Source organism: Macrobrachium rosenbergii, chromosome 40 (genome assembly GCF_040412425.1).
Source record: "Macrobrachium rosenbergii isolate ZJJX-2024 chromosome 40, ASM4041242v1, whole genome shotgun sequence".
Classification (NCBI taxonomy): domain Eukaryota; kingdom Metazoa; phylum Arthropoda; class Malacostraca; order Decapoda; family Palaemonidae; genus Macrobrachium; species Macrobrachium rosenbergii.
Window position 1 is genome coordinate 3,694,820 of NC_089780.1, and position 17,108 is coordinate 3,711,927.

General features: G+C 38.2%; 1 protein-coding gene across 3 annotated transcripts in view; it reads right to left on the reverse strand.

Moving 5' to 3' along the window:
• Nucleotides 1-17,108, reverse strand: part of LOC136826043 (histone-lysine N-methyltransferase SETD1B-like) — a 213,354-nt gene that overhangs the window by 125,033 nt on the left and 71,213 nt on the right. Inside the window, exon 2 of one of the 3 annotated variants that reach the window (XM_067082919.1) lies at nt 10,461-10,593. The exons of the other annotated variants lie outside the window; for them this stretch is intronic. The gene's annotated coding sequence lies outside the window, so the exon portion shown is untranslated. The remainder of the gene's footprint in view (nt 1-10,460; nt 10,594-17,108) is intronic. 3 annotated transcript variants of the gene reach the window in all.

Sequence of the window (17,108 nt, forward strand, 5' to 3'; positions counted from 1 at the left end):
CTCTTCCACACCCACAGTCAACATTCTCTCTCTCTCTCTCTCTCTCTCTCTCTCTCTCTCATAGACGCCTAGACGGCGTTCACAAACACGATAGCACCATTTCAATAAAAAAAGGATTTATTCAGAAAATAAATATTTTTCTGACGCACGGCCTAGTGTTTGGTGTAAAGTATCTTGTATCACCTGCATAAAAGATATGCGCACACAGTATCTAAAGCATGCATCACATTTATGCAAGAGTACGCAACAGCAGAAGTGTGCATGACACTTTAATAAAAATCTCTCTTCATAAAACCCAGGGATTACTTGTTGCTGCAAGAGAAAGAGCGGGAATAGGTTGCCGAAAGCGTAGAGAACACCACCAGTCAACCTGCGTACTGGGAAAGGTCACGCAGAGATACCAGGGTAAGGAAACATATTTCACAACTGTTGCCTTTCCTCGAGTGTTCCATGAACTGAATATGCAACGTAGTGAAATATTCAAAATGCCTTTCAAAGCCCAGACAGTGCCTCGAGAATGGGAATGGTAACTCAGTACTCAAAAACATTCTCAGTGAAACAATAATGCTGCTATTCAACGTGCTACAAGGGTGAATGTTTTCAAGCACTCAGTAACCAATGCTTGCCCCTGATTATTTCAAGGGAGGGTCGGACTTTCAAATACAACAAGATCTTCAAGAACTACTGAAGATTTAGCAAGTTCTGTTCAAACTAGACAGTAACGTGTTTACTCCAACGTTGTACATTATCCTGTTTAGTGATGAGTACACTGTCCGATGTCTTGAACATTTCAGAATATTATGTCTACGTTCAAACACAACATAGATTGCTGCATACTCCTGAACATATCGTAATTCACTCAAGGTTGAGTCCTACCATGTGTGTGAGAGAGAGAGAGAGAGAGAGAGAGAGAGAGAGAGAGAGAGAGAGAGAGAGAGAGAGAGAGAGAGAGAGGCAGCCAGCAAGAGCAATATTCATAACTGAGCAGTTGTACAGACGTGCAGAGGAACAAGCAAAGCTCAAGAAAACCCAGATGTGATCAGCATGCAGGCAGGGGAGGGACAAGGCTCTAACCGAGCTCAACCTGTTTTTAATCTCCGGTGTTGTTTTCTTCTTCTCGCAGACAAGAACGAGAAAAAAGGGCGACGAAATTTTAATTATGAAGACACTGAATTAATGAGTTTTTTTTTTTTTGTTATCGTCCTCCCTTGAATAAGTTTCTATGAATCAGCAGATTGTTAAAATCGTTCATCATATATCTTTTCAGTGTCCTGCAGACCTCTCATCCAACACTCTGGAAGATAATGATTTGGATATTTGCTGCGTTCCCTTTTATCTTCTCAACAACTTGTTGCATTCTATCATTCAGCGAATACTTGCGGTACGTTTTGCATAAGTTGCTAATCTAGGCTGAACTCATTAACGAAAATGAGAAATCTGTTCTCGCGTTCATCTGCAAAGGCGCTTCAGTTCTGGCCGTCCTTGTGATGATACTTTCTCATCAAATCGTTTTATTTTTGAGTGCTTGAAATACATTCCCTTGAAGGTTTTGGAAAACAATGTTATACGCAGATCTTGTCTTTTCAAGGATTGGAGAGTTTTTTTATGGAGAAAAGTTTAGATATTTACTTATTTTTCAATTTGCAAAAGTTTCTATAAGGTACTCGCCATGTTTTGCATGACTGAAATGAAAAAACAGTTTCCGTTTATGTGGAAAACAAATAATCCACAAGTCTGCAGAAATTAGCGAACCTATACACAAAGCAATAATAATAATAATAACGAAAACAGCACTTCCCTTGTTGGTAATGGTTTTATGAATTCAAGTGAACTAATCTTGGCTTCGAAAACAGCTGCTTATACAGGATTTTATTCCTTTTACACAACCAGATAATATATTTTATGTGCTTAACGGCTTACTGACGATTCACGGCCTCTTTAAAAATCTGGATTTTCCTTAATTCAGTTGTATTTACGAGCCGTGCCTTGTCTATAAAGAACTAAGCTTATACTTTCTGCCCGACCGATTTTTCGATACTCTTTGAACCATCTGAGAGCCTCTCAGCAAATGGGATTTTTTCCAAGACTTTGTGAAGGATTTTCACACTTTTTAAGCATTTCAAGACGCATACAAATTCGCACATGAGGCGTGGACAACGTTCTGCAGTTTGTGATGCTCTTACAGGAAAGAGGTGGTCTGTGCAGAGCCTGCAGTGCTCCTCTGGAACCTCTTTAGATCAGTTTTGTTCAATAGTTAACTGAGCCTTTAAAAAATTCAAAGACCGCTTTAAAACTCCAGTTTCTTCTCCTCCATTCTTGTGCAGGTCAGTGACCTGACTGACCCTTTGGGAATAAACAAAGAGCATACGTCAGTAGACAAATATGATGAAACTGCCGACAGAAGCACCAGACACACTCTCAGAAATACCGAATCTTACGGTTTTGAGGAAAACGAACGGGGAAGAATCCCAGGGATCACTTCCACATAATACATGTGAGAAAATATGGCCAGGTAGATGTTTGATGGCCACTTGGGAAGTGGGCGGCATCATGCAAAGAAAAAGTAGCCGATATCATGAAGAAAGGACAAAGCCACGTGGCAACAGTTAGATACAATGCCAGACATGAGCTTGAAGAGAGGAAGAGCGAAACAATGAGAATTAAATATCAAAAACAAATCTTAAAATACCTTAATGATATGAACAGAAAGAGCTCAGATTATGGAAAGCGTCACAGAAAAAATGACCTTGCATCAAGAAGAGAGAATAATTGTTTAACTAGTTAATTGTTTAACTAGTTAGTCTTGCCTTGTGGATGGCATACTGGTGGCCAAAAAGAAGAGTTAAAACTCACTCACGTGTTTAAGTCAAACAATGAAGCCTGAAGAGATTATAAACGTTTATCCAGTCATTTGGAAGGTCACCCTTTCCTGGAACTGGCTGAACGTACCAATGTTTCTGTTATGGGAAAAATTTAGGATTTCATGGCGAAGCACTGGGGGCCACTTCCAGCCATTCAGCACCTACGACAGTATAAAGAGATCTACAAAATAAAGGAGATGAATTACAAGGATCTAAAGTAAAAGTTCCAGATGTTGGAGAGCGAGGTTTGAGAAAGGAAGCGGGACTGGAAGTAAAGTAAAAAGCTAAAAAGTTATTCGTCAAAAAAACAAAGCTGTGGGAGGCGGATTTAGATACACCACGAGTTGTGCTCTGCTGTCACACAAGATTGGACGGGCGAAGGGAATTCACATGAGCAAGGATAAGAGGATGATCAAGAACAACGGTATCGGGTGTCTGACGGAACTGTTTAACTATTATAGCAGAAAACAAGGGGCCATCGTTTCCTCTAACTAAAGTCTGGGAGGAACTGAACACCTCATAGGCATGTACACAGAAGCCAAGTCAGCGAAAATATGAAAATAGCAAAACAAAAACTCGGTGCAGAACCTGAAAGAAGTTTTGCCATAATACCATCGAAGGGAGAATACTAATATACCTAAAACAAGCTACAGATGTTTTGATATTACAGTAAAACGTATGGGATGGAACTAATAATTCAGGAATAGGCCTACATCAGAAGTCAGGTAAATGATGAGTGGGAGAATACTAAGTAAAAAGATGCAAGAGGGTGCTCATTTGACAAGAGTTCAAAATTCTGTAGATTTGTACCACTTTTGGTGACACTGCAATATTTTCGTTCAGTTGAAATCGATTGCAGTGTTGGAATCGATATAAATTGAGCAAAAATATTGCAGTGTCACCAAAAACGCTACAAATTTACAATACTTTGAATCCTTGAAACGCCAACTGTGACACAGAAAATAACCATGAATTAAATCAAGATATCTGGTAAGTAGCCATCAATAACTGAGTTATGCATGAAAGCCTTTCGGCCAATCACTAAAATCAATCTGAGAGAGCTGTCAGGGTTGTCTTGAAAGTACTCTTTTTATATTTAAAGACATCGCAAGTACCCGGTGTTTCCTGGAGGCATACTGGCTGTCATGTGGCTCAGGATGCGAGTGTCTTCATTCGCAGCACTTGCCACAAGGGCTGGAAAGCGAACCTTCATCCAGCCTTCAAGAGCAACGGAAGGACGAAGATTCGCCTCTCAGGTTACAATCAGGACTTTTACGTCTCTCTGAAACAGGCACTGCAGCAAATTACATTCCCTTTTCCGAAAAAGGGTGTTAAGATAACCAAAGCGATAAAGTGCTGGATTTGGCAGACTGGATCAAAGATATTTCTTTCTAATGATGACTAAATTCCACCAGAACTATTTTAGTTATCTATGACCTTTCACAGCTACCCAACAAGTTTTGTTTTTTAATCACTCTGTCCGGAATGTCCTTAGAAAAGAAAATGACGAAACGTCCCGTGGAAATGAAAGTACGCCCAAATGTACGAGGTTGAAGACCACGCGGGCAAAGCTGGAAGGTCGAGTGGCATGGGGCACAGCGCAAGATCTGAGACTTTCACATCATCACCACTAACCACAATACGGCTGAATTGAACTGAACATAGAATTTAGGCCAAAGGCCCAGTACTGGGACCTATGAGGTTTGAAAGGCGTAACAGGAGGAAAACCTCGCAGTTGCACTATGAAACAATTGTTAGGAGAGGGTGGAAAGTAAGATGGAAGAAAGAGAATATGAAAGGAGGTACAGTAAAAGGAACGAAAGGGGTTGCAGCTAGGCGCCAAAGGCACGCTGCAAAGTACCTTAAGTAATGCCTACTGTGCACCGCATGAGGTATACTAACGGCACTAACCCCCTACGGAGAATGCAGGTGAATGTGGTACTGAATGACCCAGACACTTCAAACTGAACGACAGATACCTTTGATGTTTGTAAAGCCTTTGGAAGGCTTTAGACCTTTGCAGAATTCATAACGGTTCTATAGAAGCCGTGATGTATCGTTTGAGTATCTAGAGATGCTTTTATAGAATGTGATATTTTGTCAATGAAATGACGCCTCTATAAAATTGCCTAATGCTTCTGCAAATCTTTGATGTTTTCAAACAACTTATTACACTTCAGAGGTATCCTTAGCATGTGACGATAATCTGAATCTGCAGGACTTTACTGAATGTCTGTGGTGTTCAGATATTACCTGCTCTGTTTGTGTACCTTTTGTCAAATTTAGATTTTTGCACAACTGGCAGAGCTTTTATGGAACCGACTGTTCAATTCAGTGTAACTGAAACTGAAAACGCAAACAGTCATGTGGAATTGATATGAAGAACAACGGTTTATTTATAACAAACTTAGAATTTCCTGCGCACTTCGATAACGTGACATACGAGTCGGAAAGACTGAACCAGTTCAATGAGAACAACTTTCAAACAAAACAAAGGTCAAATTAGACTGAAAACGAGATCAAATGTTTTGGTGGAAATTGCTGAGCATCAAGGGATGCCTCTGCCACAAGCACACATACGGTATGTGTACAGTATGTGTGTATGTCAAGGCTTCCCTTACAGAGTTTTCCCAACCTGCATCTTCCTAAAACTTAACTTGCCCAGCTTTCTCTCCTCCACAAGGCAGCTTCTCTGTCTCTCTTTTGCAGGCAGTATTTTGGCCAGTGTCCATTCTTTGGACCTTGCTGCTCAGTTGGTCTCGTGGGGAGAGTTCCGACCCATATCAGGCGACCTCCTGGAGGCTGTCAGGCCAACCCTTCCCGCATTTACGCTACCACAACCTGACAGCCCAGTGACTGTTACGTTCCCTCTGCTGCTAGGCTTTGGAAATCTCTTGCTAGCTCCGTCGCAGCTTTCTTCTTCCTTCTTTTTTTTACATTAAAATTACTTATAAGTAACATATACAAATAGATACACACACATATATACACACATATATATATATAAATATATATATATATATATATATATATATATATATATATATATATATATATAGAGAGAGAGAGAGAGAGAGAGAGAGAGAGAGAGAGAGAGAGAGAGATACACATATGCATATATATATATATATATATATATATATATATATATATATATATATATATATATATATATATATATATATATATATATATATTATATATATATATATATATATATATATATACATATATATATATATATATATATATATATATATATATTATACATATATATATACACATACTTATAATTAGATGTGCGCGCGCGCGCATCTGGTACAAACGAATTTCCCGGTAACAGAAAAAGCATAAACAGAGACGCGTGTGCGTAGGTTACATATGCATATATGCATATTGTACGAACCGGCATATTATTATATATACATACATATATACATATATCATCTGGACACACCCACGAAGCGTAAGGCAGCTGCCGTTTCTCCATTGTCCTCTGCAGCGACAATGGCGCGGAAACACCTGGTCGCGGAACGCTCAGTCGCTGTCAAGTCGTTTCTTTATGTAAATTCATGTAAATCACACAAGTGGAGAAAATGGTCGCACTCCATACGCAGATCGACAAGTCACTGTCTGAATGCCCCGCCCTCCTCTCTCTATCTCTCTCTCTCTCTCAGTCCATCGTATGTATATATATATATATATATATATATATATATATATATATATGCATATATATGTATATATATATATATATGTATATATATATATATATGAAATATATATACATATATATACACATATATATACAATCTATATATATATATATATATGTATGTGTATATATATAAAATCTAAATATATATATATATATATATATATATATATATATAATCCATATTTATATATGAAATCTATATGTAAAATCTATATATATATATATATATATATATATATATATATATATATATATATATATATATATATATATATATATATATATATATATTCCACTGGGTTATCTGGGAAATGCGGCAGACGAAGTGAAAAATAAATAGTGAAAGGTTTAGTTTTACAAATCCATTTGCTTAACTGCACGTTTTGCTCCAAAATAAAATCGAGCAAAATAACGCCAATACAACGTCTACCAGAACAATGATGATAAACATCATAACGAAAACTCAAACGGTTCCCACGAGAAGATTGCACCAGATCCATCCTTTGAAGATGTTAGTAAGATTTTGAAGTATTTCCGAAAGTCCGCAAGTCTCATTTATCACAACACCGTCCGCAGTAGCGTAATGAGGACCATATTTTGATGGATGATGCAGTTTTCACGAATGCTGCCATTTGCATCAAAATCGAAGGATTACCTCAAAGATCACAAAAGAGCGTGTATGAGAAATCTACCCACATCCCGATGGAAATAATCTAACAGATGTAATTCACACGCACACTTATTATGTATGATAGCGTTCTAGCCTTAGTTTTCCACGAACACACTGAAGCATCTAACTGTCGAGGCTCACTGAGTGATGTGGAATCTGGGTCAAGGCACGAAGTCCACTGTGAATTTTTACGAATGTATGATTGAGAATAAAACGTGGGCCCTTCTACAAACCAAATGCACTCGGTATAGGACATCAAAACGCTAGTAGCTCACACCTATAACGTATCAATGTCATATTCGCGCCAACAAATAGTTTCATAAGTAAAACAACAGTGCATGTGATGCTACTCTTCCCATTTCTAACCTGTTTTACTTTTCAAATCTTTAACCATTTCCCTTTTCCTATATAGGAGAGATTGTCTCCCGTAACACTCTCTAAAGTACCCCGCATGACAAATCCTACTTCCCACAATTATCGTCACTTGAAAAATTCCCGCTGAAGCCCCAAGCAAATGAAGGACAAGTTGCGAAGCATCATAAAAAAATATGGACTTAATTCTACTTAATTACTCCCTCGAAATGATCCCCATCATGTTATCATAATTCCATAATATGCACACTAGCTTCTATGCTCATCGAAGGTGCATACGAAAAGAAAAACTCTGATGCTGGAGAAAGGCTACGGCCCACTTTCATAAATCCAGCCTAACAATCCTTTCATTATTGATACCAAGACACAAAGATCAAGATATCAAAACGAGAAAACCCCGTTCTTTCTGTCAGAGCATAGAAATGCGTCTTGAGATGCCTTCGTCATTTCTACTGTGGTAATGAACACGACAGGCAAGACAACAGGCAGACCGTGAGCATTTCACAAAATTAAACCCACAGAGTCAGGAGCAAAGACTCTGAAGACTGAAGGACGGTCAGCATCTTTCTTTTATAGACCCTGGTTGTTTGATAGTGGTAATCAATGTGAGCCTCAAATCTATGTCCCTATGCAGTAAATCTTACGTGAAATGATAAATGCCTGGGTACTTGTAGAACTCGGTAATGCCATCACAAAAGATGAGCGTTCAGTCCTGCGTAGGGGCACATCCCGAGCAGTGTGAATAATGTATAATTACCCAGGTTCGTGACTTAGTGTCTCATAATCAATCCCAAATGCTCTCCAGGAACTCAACATTGATTTGTTTCAGTCCACACCCTAAGGATTCCCTGTCCCGGACTCATCATGAAATGAAAATCTTGGAAAAGGCACGCGTCAAAACCAAGCACGACTATCCTTTCGCTCCTGCTTGCCCCACACCCCCACTCTTCATTTCATACTCGATTATTCGTAAGTGGAGGAAAATAGACAGTCTCTCCTCCTCAGAGACACATCCGGTAAGTCCCCGCCTCGTGAAAGGTAACATCTCGTGTGAAAATCACAAGGAACGTCAATCAGCAAAGAACAGTCTTCATCTTGCAAGTATAGCATTTGTGTGCGCGCACGTGGAGGCGTATAATCTATACACATCAGGTCCGGATGTGTGCCTTTGTGAACCCTGCCGGGGGAACATGGCCGGAATGTTATTCAATACTACGTCAAGCACGCTATTTCTCTCTCCCTCTCTCGCTTCTTTCTTTCTTCCTTCCTTTTTTCCTTTCCTTTTGCATGATTCGACCCTAATCGGATTCGCGTACAAAAGCCACGCGATGTCCATTTTCTGTGAAATCATAGTCATTCTGGCAAGCACTGAGCGCCCGGCGTACACGGAATGTGGAAATGTGCCACATCTGTGCGGGCAGAGCCTACGTACAGTACGTACTTGGGCGTGCGTCGCTCTCTCCATTCTCTCACTTGGCCTCCTCAATTAGCAAAAGCGTTCCTACGTGAACAGAGTTCGACTGTATCATTTCTCTGCCCGAAGAACAATAACATCACGTTCAGTCACTGGCTGACTGGACATTATCAACAAATGGAAACCAAAGGGTCGGAGTATCTGCCTCGATTTTTATATTTCGGCGGCCATATGCGTGTTGTTCCACAGGTAATAAGTAAAAGTATATATATATATATATTATATATATATATATATATATATATATATATATATATATATATATATATATATATATATATAATTAGTACATACAATGTGTTAATTTTTGCCATGCGTGAATTTTTATGTTCACAAACATTAAGCCACAAATATCGTTCAATGTCTAATTTACTATACCATGGGAATAATTATACACCCAAGGGGCTTAAAATCGATGTGCTTCGTTCCCGGCAAGATTCGAACCGTTGCCTAGTTTAGAAACACCGACAGACAGGGACTATGACACACACACACACATACATACACACACACACACACACACATATATATATATATATATATATATATATATATATATATATATATATATATATATATATAACTGATCTCTGATCAAGGATTAGCCATATTCACAATAACTAAGGAATCATGTGTTAATTCTCTTTTTCAAACTTCAAATTAGCCGCTTCATACACAAATACTTCATTTATCAAGCAAAATCCGCTCTAATCACCCACTCATTCTCTATCCAAAAAATTTTGAAGTATTCACCTTTGTCACCAACCTCCTGTCGTCCGTTTTCACTACGTGACCATACCACCTGAAAACATCCAGATCCACATCTTACTTTGCTAACCTTTTTACTGCATCTTTGTCATTTCTTAACAGCGCTTATCCTTTCACATTTGCTTACTCCACGAATATCAAACAATAATATTTACCACAAAAAATGTCTACCTTTCTCTTTCATACACACAAAACATACTCACTTCCGTCCTCTCCGTCGGAGTCAACTCAATTTCTTCATCCCTCACAACTTTTGCTTCCTTACATAATACTCTCAGACTCTTCGTTGGTGAGTCGGTAGAGCTGCAGACTGTTACTCGATGGGCCGGAGTTCAATTCCCTGGCTGGCTGATGAAGAGTTAGAGGAATTTATTTCTGGTGATAGAAATTCATTTCTCGCTATAATGTGGTTCGGATTCCACAATAAGCTGTAGGTCCCGTTGCTAAGTAACCAATTGGTTTTTAGCCACGTAAAATAAGTCTAATCCTTCGGGCCAGCCCTAGGAGAGCTGTTAATCAGCTCAGTGGTCTGGTAAAACTAAGGTATACTTAACATAATACTCTTCTCTTCCAAATCTTCTGCAAGGACCCTGGTACCTTTCTCGCTGCACATGTTCTGGCTGTGACTTAGCTCTCTGGTATCCGTATGAAGATTCAATGCTTCATCTACCATCAAACACTCACTTTCAACCTTCTCCTCTCGCAAATTTTCAAGCTTTTTCATCAGTTCCTGTAGATTATAACACAAATTAACACTATCATCGACGTAAATAACCACTCCGCTTTTCAAATCTTAAGAAATTGCAACTACGTCTGTTCTTTCCCAAACTAATCTTCTCATTCCATTAATAAAAATACGTCAAGCCATTCAGGCACAATGCAGCCTTGCCTGAGGCCCTCATTTACACTAATCAATATTTCCAATCTTTGTATCAATACAGGCTTCATTTTCTGTACAGAAACTTCCCACTGCTCCTAAGAAAGGACCTTCTAAACCTGATGTATTCCATGGTACACCTCTATATCAATTTTGTCACAGACTTTCTCTAGGTCACTTAAAGAGTCTTTTCGGTAATCTTTCAAGCTTCTCTCACAGCCGTTTTAACAAACACTAGATCCAGACATTCTTTTCTCTGTCTGATCCGCGTTTATCTTCCATCATCTTTATGTCATGTTTTACCTCTTTCATCAAAACTTACCTTACATACCCAATGGCTTACTTAAAAAGTTTCCGTCCCTAAGATACTTTGTATTACCGGTATTTTTCCTTACCTGCAAATACACAGTTATTCTTTCAAGCCATTTCTCTAGAACTTTTCTATCATCCAGGCATACCTAAGACACTCTTGGCAACAATTTAATTACACTCCCGCTCGTAATTCCATCAACACCTTCTGACCTATTTTCTTCATTTTAATAGATCTTAGATCTTCAGCATTTAATTTCCCATGCATTCTTAAACTTCCAGTAACCTTTTTCACTCACACATCGTTCATCTCTGCCTCCTAGCTAAATCTTCACCCAAATGATCATCAAAATACTCAGTCTATCTAAGACTGCAGACTAATCTAAATCTCTATTTGGAATGAGACAGGTCATGTTATTTAATGACAGTGAAAAAAGTTACGTATACCTTAGTTTAACCAGACCACTGAGCTGATTAACACCTCTCCTAGAGAGGGCTGGCCCGAAGGATTAGATTTATTTTACGTGGCTAAGAACCAACTGGTTACCTAGCAACGGGACCTACAGCTTATTGTGGAATCCGAACCACATTATAACGAGAACTGAATTTCTATCACCAGAAATAAATTTCTCTAATTCTTTATTGGCTGGTCGGAGAATCGAACGCAGGCCCAGCAGAGTGCTATCCGAGAACGATACTAACCCGTCCAATGAGGAACTTACAGATAGTGACGAGAAGCTACAAAGTTTGTAAAGTGTTTGCAAAAAAAAAAAAAAAACTTTGAAGCTGAATGGTATAAAGAGTCAGGTTATGTGGTTAAGTGGAATAAAGTCAGATGGAGTAACGAATGTTGGAATATACGAGGGAAGAATGTAAGTGGTTGATTCAGACGTGTATCTACGCTGCTGTTGAAGTTTCCTATACAATGGGTTTCATTTACCGAAGAAACTTTCAAATGATGATGGAGTAAAGAGGCAAACACTAGTGCCCTGTTTTTCTGCTTGCATCAACTCTGTGTCATGTTAGAATGATTACTGGTTTTCTCTCTTCTCTCCCCCTTCCCCCCACCCCCTCTCTCTCATATAAAAGATCACGAAGAGATAGGGTCAAAATATAAGCATTAAAATGGTGAAGTTATCTGTTACTAGAAAAGATGTGCAGGTCTCCTGATCAAAATGAGCTAGAGAGCCAATGATTTGAATGTTATAAAAAGTCCTGTGGTCGAAATGAAGAAGTCAAATCCATATCAACACAAAGCAATTGCCTGATGGCTAATAACCATATTCATTGCAGTATATTTTGGGGTTGCAAAATATATCAGTTGTAGGCAGTTGTACAACAGTGATATTTCCTCAAAAAATAAAAATACAATCAGCAATGTTTAGAATGTATCACAACATTGTGAAGACAACTTGCTGGCGTCGATAAAAATTCCTCCCGGTCAATTATCACACAACAAAAACATCAATTACATATTTTGGGTCAGGGGAGTTGCTTGCGTCATTTAATATTAAGTCTCCGCTCCCCTGACGGACCCAACATCTATGTAATTAAATTAGTGCTTGTGGTGTATAATGTGTCAATTTTAACGTTATTCATTCTCTCTCTTTCTCTCTCTCTCTCTCTCTCCATTTAGTGTTATTTCGTCCTTTGTGCATACCATTACTTCTGCTTTTCTTAGATTTATTTCGCGTCCCTTAGAAAACTCTGTGAATCTCGTGGTGTCTTGCTGGTTAAGATAGCATCAGGTGCATATTCAAAGTATGTCGAATTTCTATCAATACTCCAATCTAAACGTTTCTTCCATCTCTTACCACTTCTTTGATTATCAAATCTATGAAAATGGCAAAGAGCAAAGCAAAATAACATTCCCTTGTACAGGCATGCTCAAATGTGGTGCAACATGATTCTTTTTGTATCGCCCAAAATCTCAAACTCAACATAACTGTTGTCAAGTAGTGTTATACTTTTTTTTTTATTTCCAATGTCACACATCGATAGATTTGTGAGTTCGCAGCTAACATTATTTTCCTTGTAGGCATAAATATGATCTCTTATGTATTGGTATAATTAGTAATTTATGTGACATGAACAGGTTGTTTTTTTTAAACCCTGTTAGCTCAATGCATGGTGAGATAAGGATCAACGGTGCTGTCAATGCCAGCATGCTTAACGTGCTACTCGGAGTGGTCTTCTTAACTACCTCTACAGCATATGACAGTAGACCTAACAAGTTCAACAGTCATAACAAAATGTTCAAAAAAGGCATATGAATTACAAAAAATTTTCTTTGAATTTTGAAGTTTTAGGCTATGTTCAAACTGTATTTTTAGCAAGCAAAAAATTAACAGGCCTAACCTAGGAACAAAATCTTGGCATTAACAAACATGTAATTTCACAAGCGAACATTTGCTAGTAAACCATTATTTTTGAGTGGTTAAGAAAATCTAATTTCCTATAATAAATATAAAATAAAAATTTTCAATATCATTTCATTGTCTCTATACACTGTAGACCTATATACCAACTGGTTAATGTTGCCATCACACAAATGGTTGCATCACAAAGACCCCGCCCACCCGTTGATAGAAGTGGATGCGTTTTAACTACAGTAATAATTTTTTTATATATTTATTTTTTTTCAGCACTGAGGCATAAAAATAATCAAGCAGGACTATTTACAATTTTATGGCTACAATGCAAGCAATATCAATGTTATGAAAATTTTTTTTTTATTTTTATTACTTCAATATTTGAACTTGGGTTTGAAGAAGACTTATTTTTGTCGAACGTATCAGCGTGTCACCGTTTTTCTGAGATTTGGCTACATGTTATATTTCATTACAGTTTTGATACATATATTTGATAGATTTCACTCTTATGTGCTTTTGCATCCCAATAAGAAATACATATGCAGCATGTTAGGTTGCTAGTTAGTGAATTCTGAACGAAATCCAATGCAGTCATGTAGCATCACTTATGAGTATGGCTGTACCACCCCACTGTTGGCTGCAAATTCATCTGACCAGACTCAATCAATTTTAACTTTCCATTAGCTCTTACATATCTAAAGGGAGCTATAGTAACAAAATCTTTATAATATTGGTGTATGTAGACACTGTCAAACGGTTCCTCGTAATCAACAAAAACCAACTGACTGGAATTTTTAAATTACATAAACAAATGGACAATGCGTTTTAACACATATCTGATCTATGCAATTAATGCCTTTTTAAAACTGCCTTGTTTATCTCTAAGGTCATTGTCAGTTCTTCCTCCAGCTCTCTAAGAATAAGAATACTGAATACTGTCATTACAACTGAAGTAAGTGCACTGTCTCTGAAGTTACAACATTCAGGTCCTGTTTCCTCATTCCATATCCTGCAAGTCTGCCAAGTCAGTTAACGAGACACCATTCTGGCTCAGCTAAAATCATCTTTGCAGTGACTCCATCATATCCTGGTTGTTCCACTTCATCAGCTTCTTTATTTTTTTTATCCCACTTTAAAAATGAATACACTCATAAGCACAGTCAAGTCTTCGTCTGCCTCTATACATCGACTAAAGTATTCCATCAAATCATTCCCAAATCTCTTTGTCATGACTTCGCAAAAATGTTCCTGCTAGAGTTGTCCTCCTATTACTGATGTTGTTATTGACCCGTCTCTCCTTTGAATGGGAATTTTACTGTTTTCTCTTCACCCATCGATATTTCCTTAATAATTCTGTGAGCTACCTTAAAACCAATGTCACATCCTGAGTGGTGGCTTTGTCAACATCACCTAGCTGTTTGTCCAAATATTTTCTCACGTCTATTCTTTTAACTTCACTGCCTTGCTCAGTCCTTATGGACACCGTTTTGATCGCATGGACAGTGGCGCCTCATGACAGATGTGAGCTACAGTTAGCCTTCACATATGTCCTCCCAGTGTTGAACATGAATTACGTATGTTAAAGGGGAATAAAATATAATTCAAGTGCCACATAAAAATGTATTTGCCCATGCCCTTTTGTTCTGAAATAAGATTTAATACAAGATTTACGAATACAATTGAAGATATGATTATTATAGCGCCATAATATTCCGAATTGAAAAATTTTTTTTAAAGATTTGTAGCAATTTGGCAATTTGCAAATGTATTAAGTTGCTTCCAGCATACAAGTTTTAAGCTCTATACAGAACTAATCATTGTCTTTTGTGACTATTTCAGTGCTGAAATCAGCCTGTACTACTTTTACTCCTGATACAGCACCGAAACGAAAACCTGTTCTAGGATATTGCTGTCTTCAACTGTCACTGACTGTCATCATATACAATAAACATGGAATATATAAAGAACGTCCTTATTTCCATAAAAAATCATTGTATGTTGAAAGATATAAGGGAATACATTCTTATTTATGAAAACACTTGCGTTTAAATATACAAGGTGTTTCGAAATTAAAGCCACCCCCCCTCTACAGCATAAACTAAAATTGATATGGACAAAAACAAAAGTAATTCAGAACAGGTATTTATTTAAGGTTCCCTCTGAGGATTTAATATTATGTGTGGCCTCCATCTGGCTGTACCACAGCCTGCATTCTTGAGGGGTATGATTTCAGCAAATTGCAAAAAAGCTGACACTCAAACTCCATTTCCCTGAGCACTTCGGTCACCTCTCTTCGCAGGTCGTCGAGGCTTGGTAAACCATCGTAGTTCACTGTGCGCACTTCAACACGATCCTTTAAGATACTATCACACACATTAAGGTCAGGGGGGCTACCTGGAAATTCACTTGACAAGAAGAAATCGATACCACTGTTTCGAAGCAGCTCCTGTGTCTGAAGAGCCTTGAAACATGGTGCCTTGCCATGCAAAAATGTGACTTCTTCAACAGATAACACAATCATTTTCAGGATCTTTGAGGAAAGGAAATACTCCACCAGTAAGCACAGTTTCTCTGAAGTATTCGCCATTCCATGACTGTCCTTTTTCTTTGATGATCCACATTAACCGTTTGGCTGTGAAACAAAGAAAAATTCCCAGACATTCAGGAAATGTCACAACTTGGTGATAGAGCACGTCATCGCTGATATCATCCAACTTTGCAGCCCAAATGATGTCATTTTTATGATTTTTCTTCCTGATTGTATAAATGAAGAATTCATCTGACGCGGCAACATGGAGAAAGTCAGCTTCATCCCAATCTTTAAGAAATGAACCACAAAACCATGCACGGTCTTCTCTCTGTTGCTGAGTGATGTTGGGCTTGCTGATAACATGAAATGGCTTGATACCAGATTTTTTCAACTCACGATATACAGCACTATAACTTCTCTTCTTTCCCTTTTTTGTTTCTAGTTCAAGTGCCAATTTACGTAAAGACTTTCTTGGTCTACCCACTGCCTCAGCTATGATGTCTTTTGACTCCTGAGAAAGGTCTTCAGGCCTTCCAAGATTCTCACTCTTTTCACGATGACAGTCATATGGATTTTTGTTCCAGTTTCTTTTAACAAAGGATTCATCTCTTTTAATGTATTCACCTATCCAGGAACGTGAAATGAAGGATGTGCCAGCATCACTGGCCTCTCTGAAGGTTATAGCCCAGATTCGGTCAATCCATCTGATTTCCTCAGAGTCGTTAGCCATGGCTGTATCTAACTCCGTCATTCAGTCTGAAAATACAAGAAATGTAAAATGAAAAATAGCTTAAGAGAAACTTAAAATAATGTACTTGGAGATAGGCTATAGCAGAAAACTTCATAACCTTCCATTTGTTCTGTGGAGGTGGGGGAGGCTCTAATTTCGAAACACCCAGTAGATAAAGTTATCAATCGACGATCCTCCTCGTTGGACGGGTCGATATCGTACTCGGCTAGCACTCTGTTAGACCAGCTTTCGATTCTCTGGCTGGCCAATGAAGAATTAGAGGAATTTATTTCTGGTGATAGAAATTCATTTCTCGGTACAATGTGGTTCAGATTCCACAATAAGCTGTAGGTCCCGTTGCTAGGTAACCAATTGGTTCTTAGCCACGTAAAATAAGTCTAATCCTTCGGGCCAGCCCTCTCTGGGA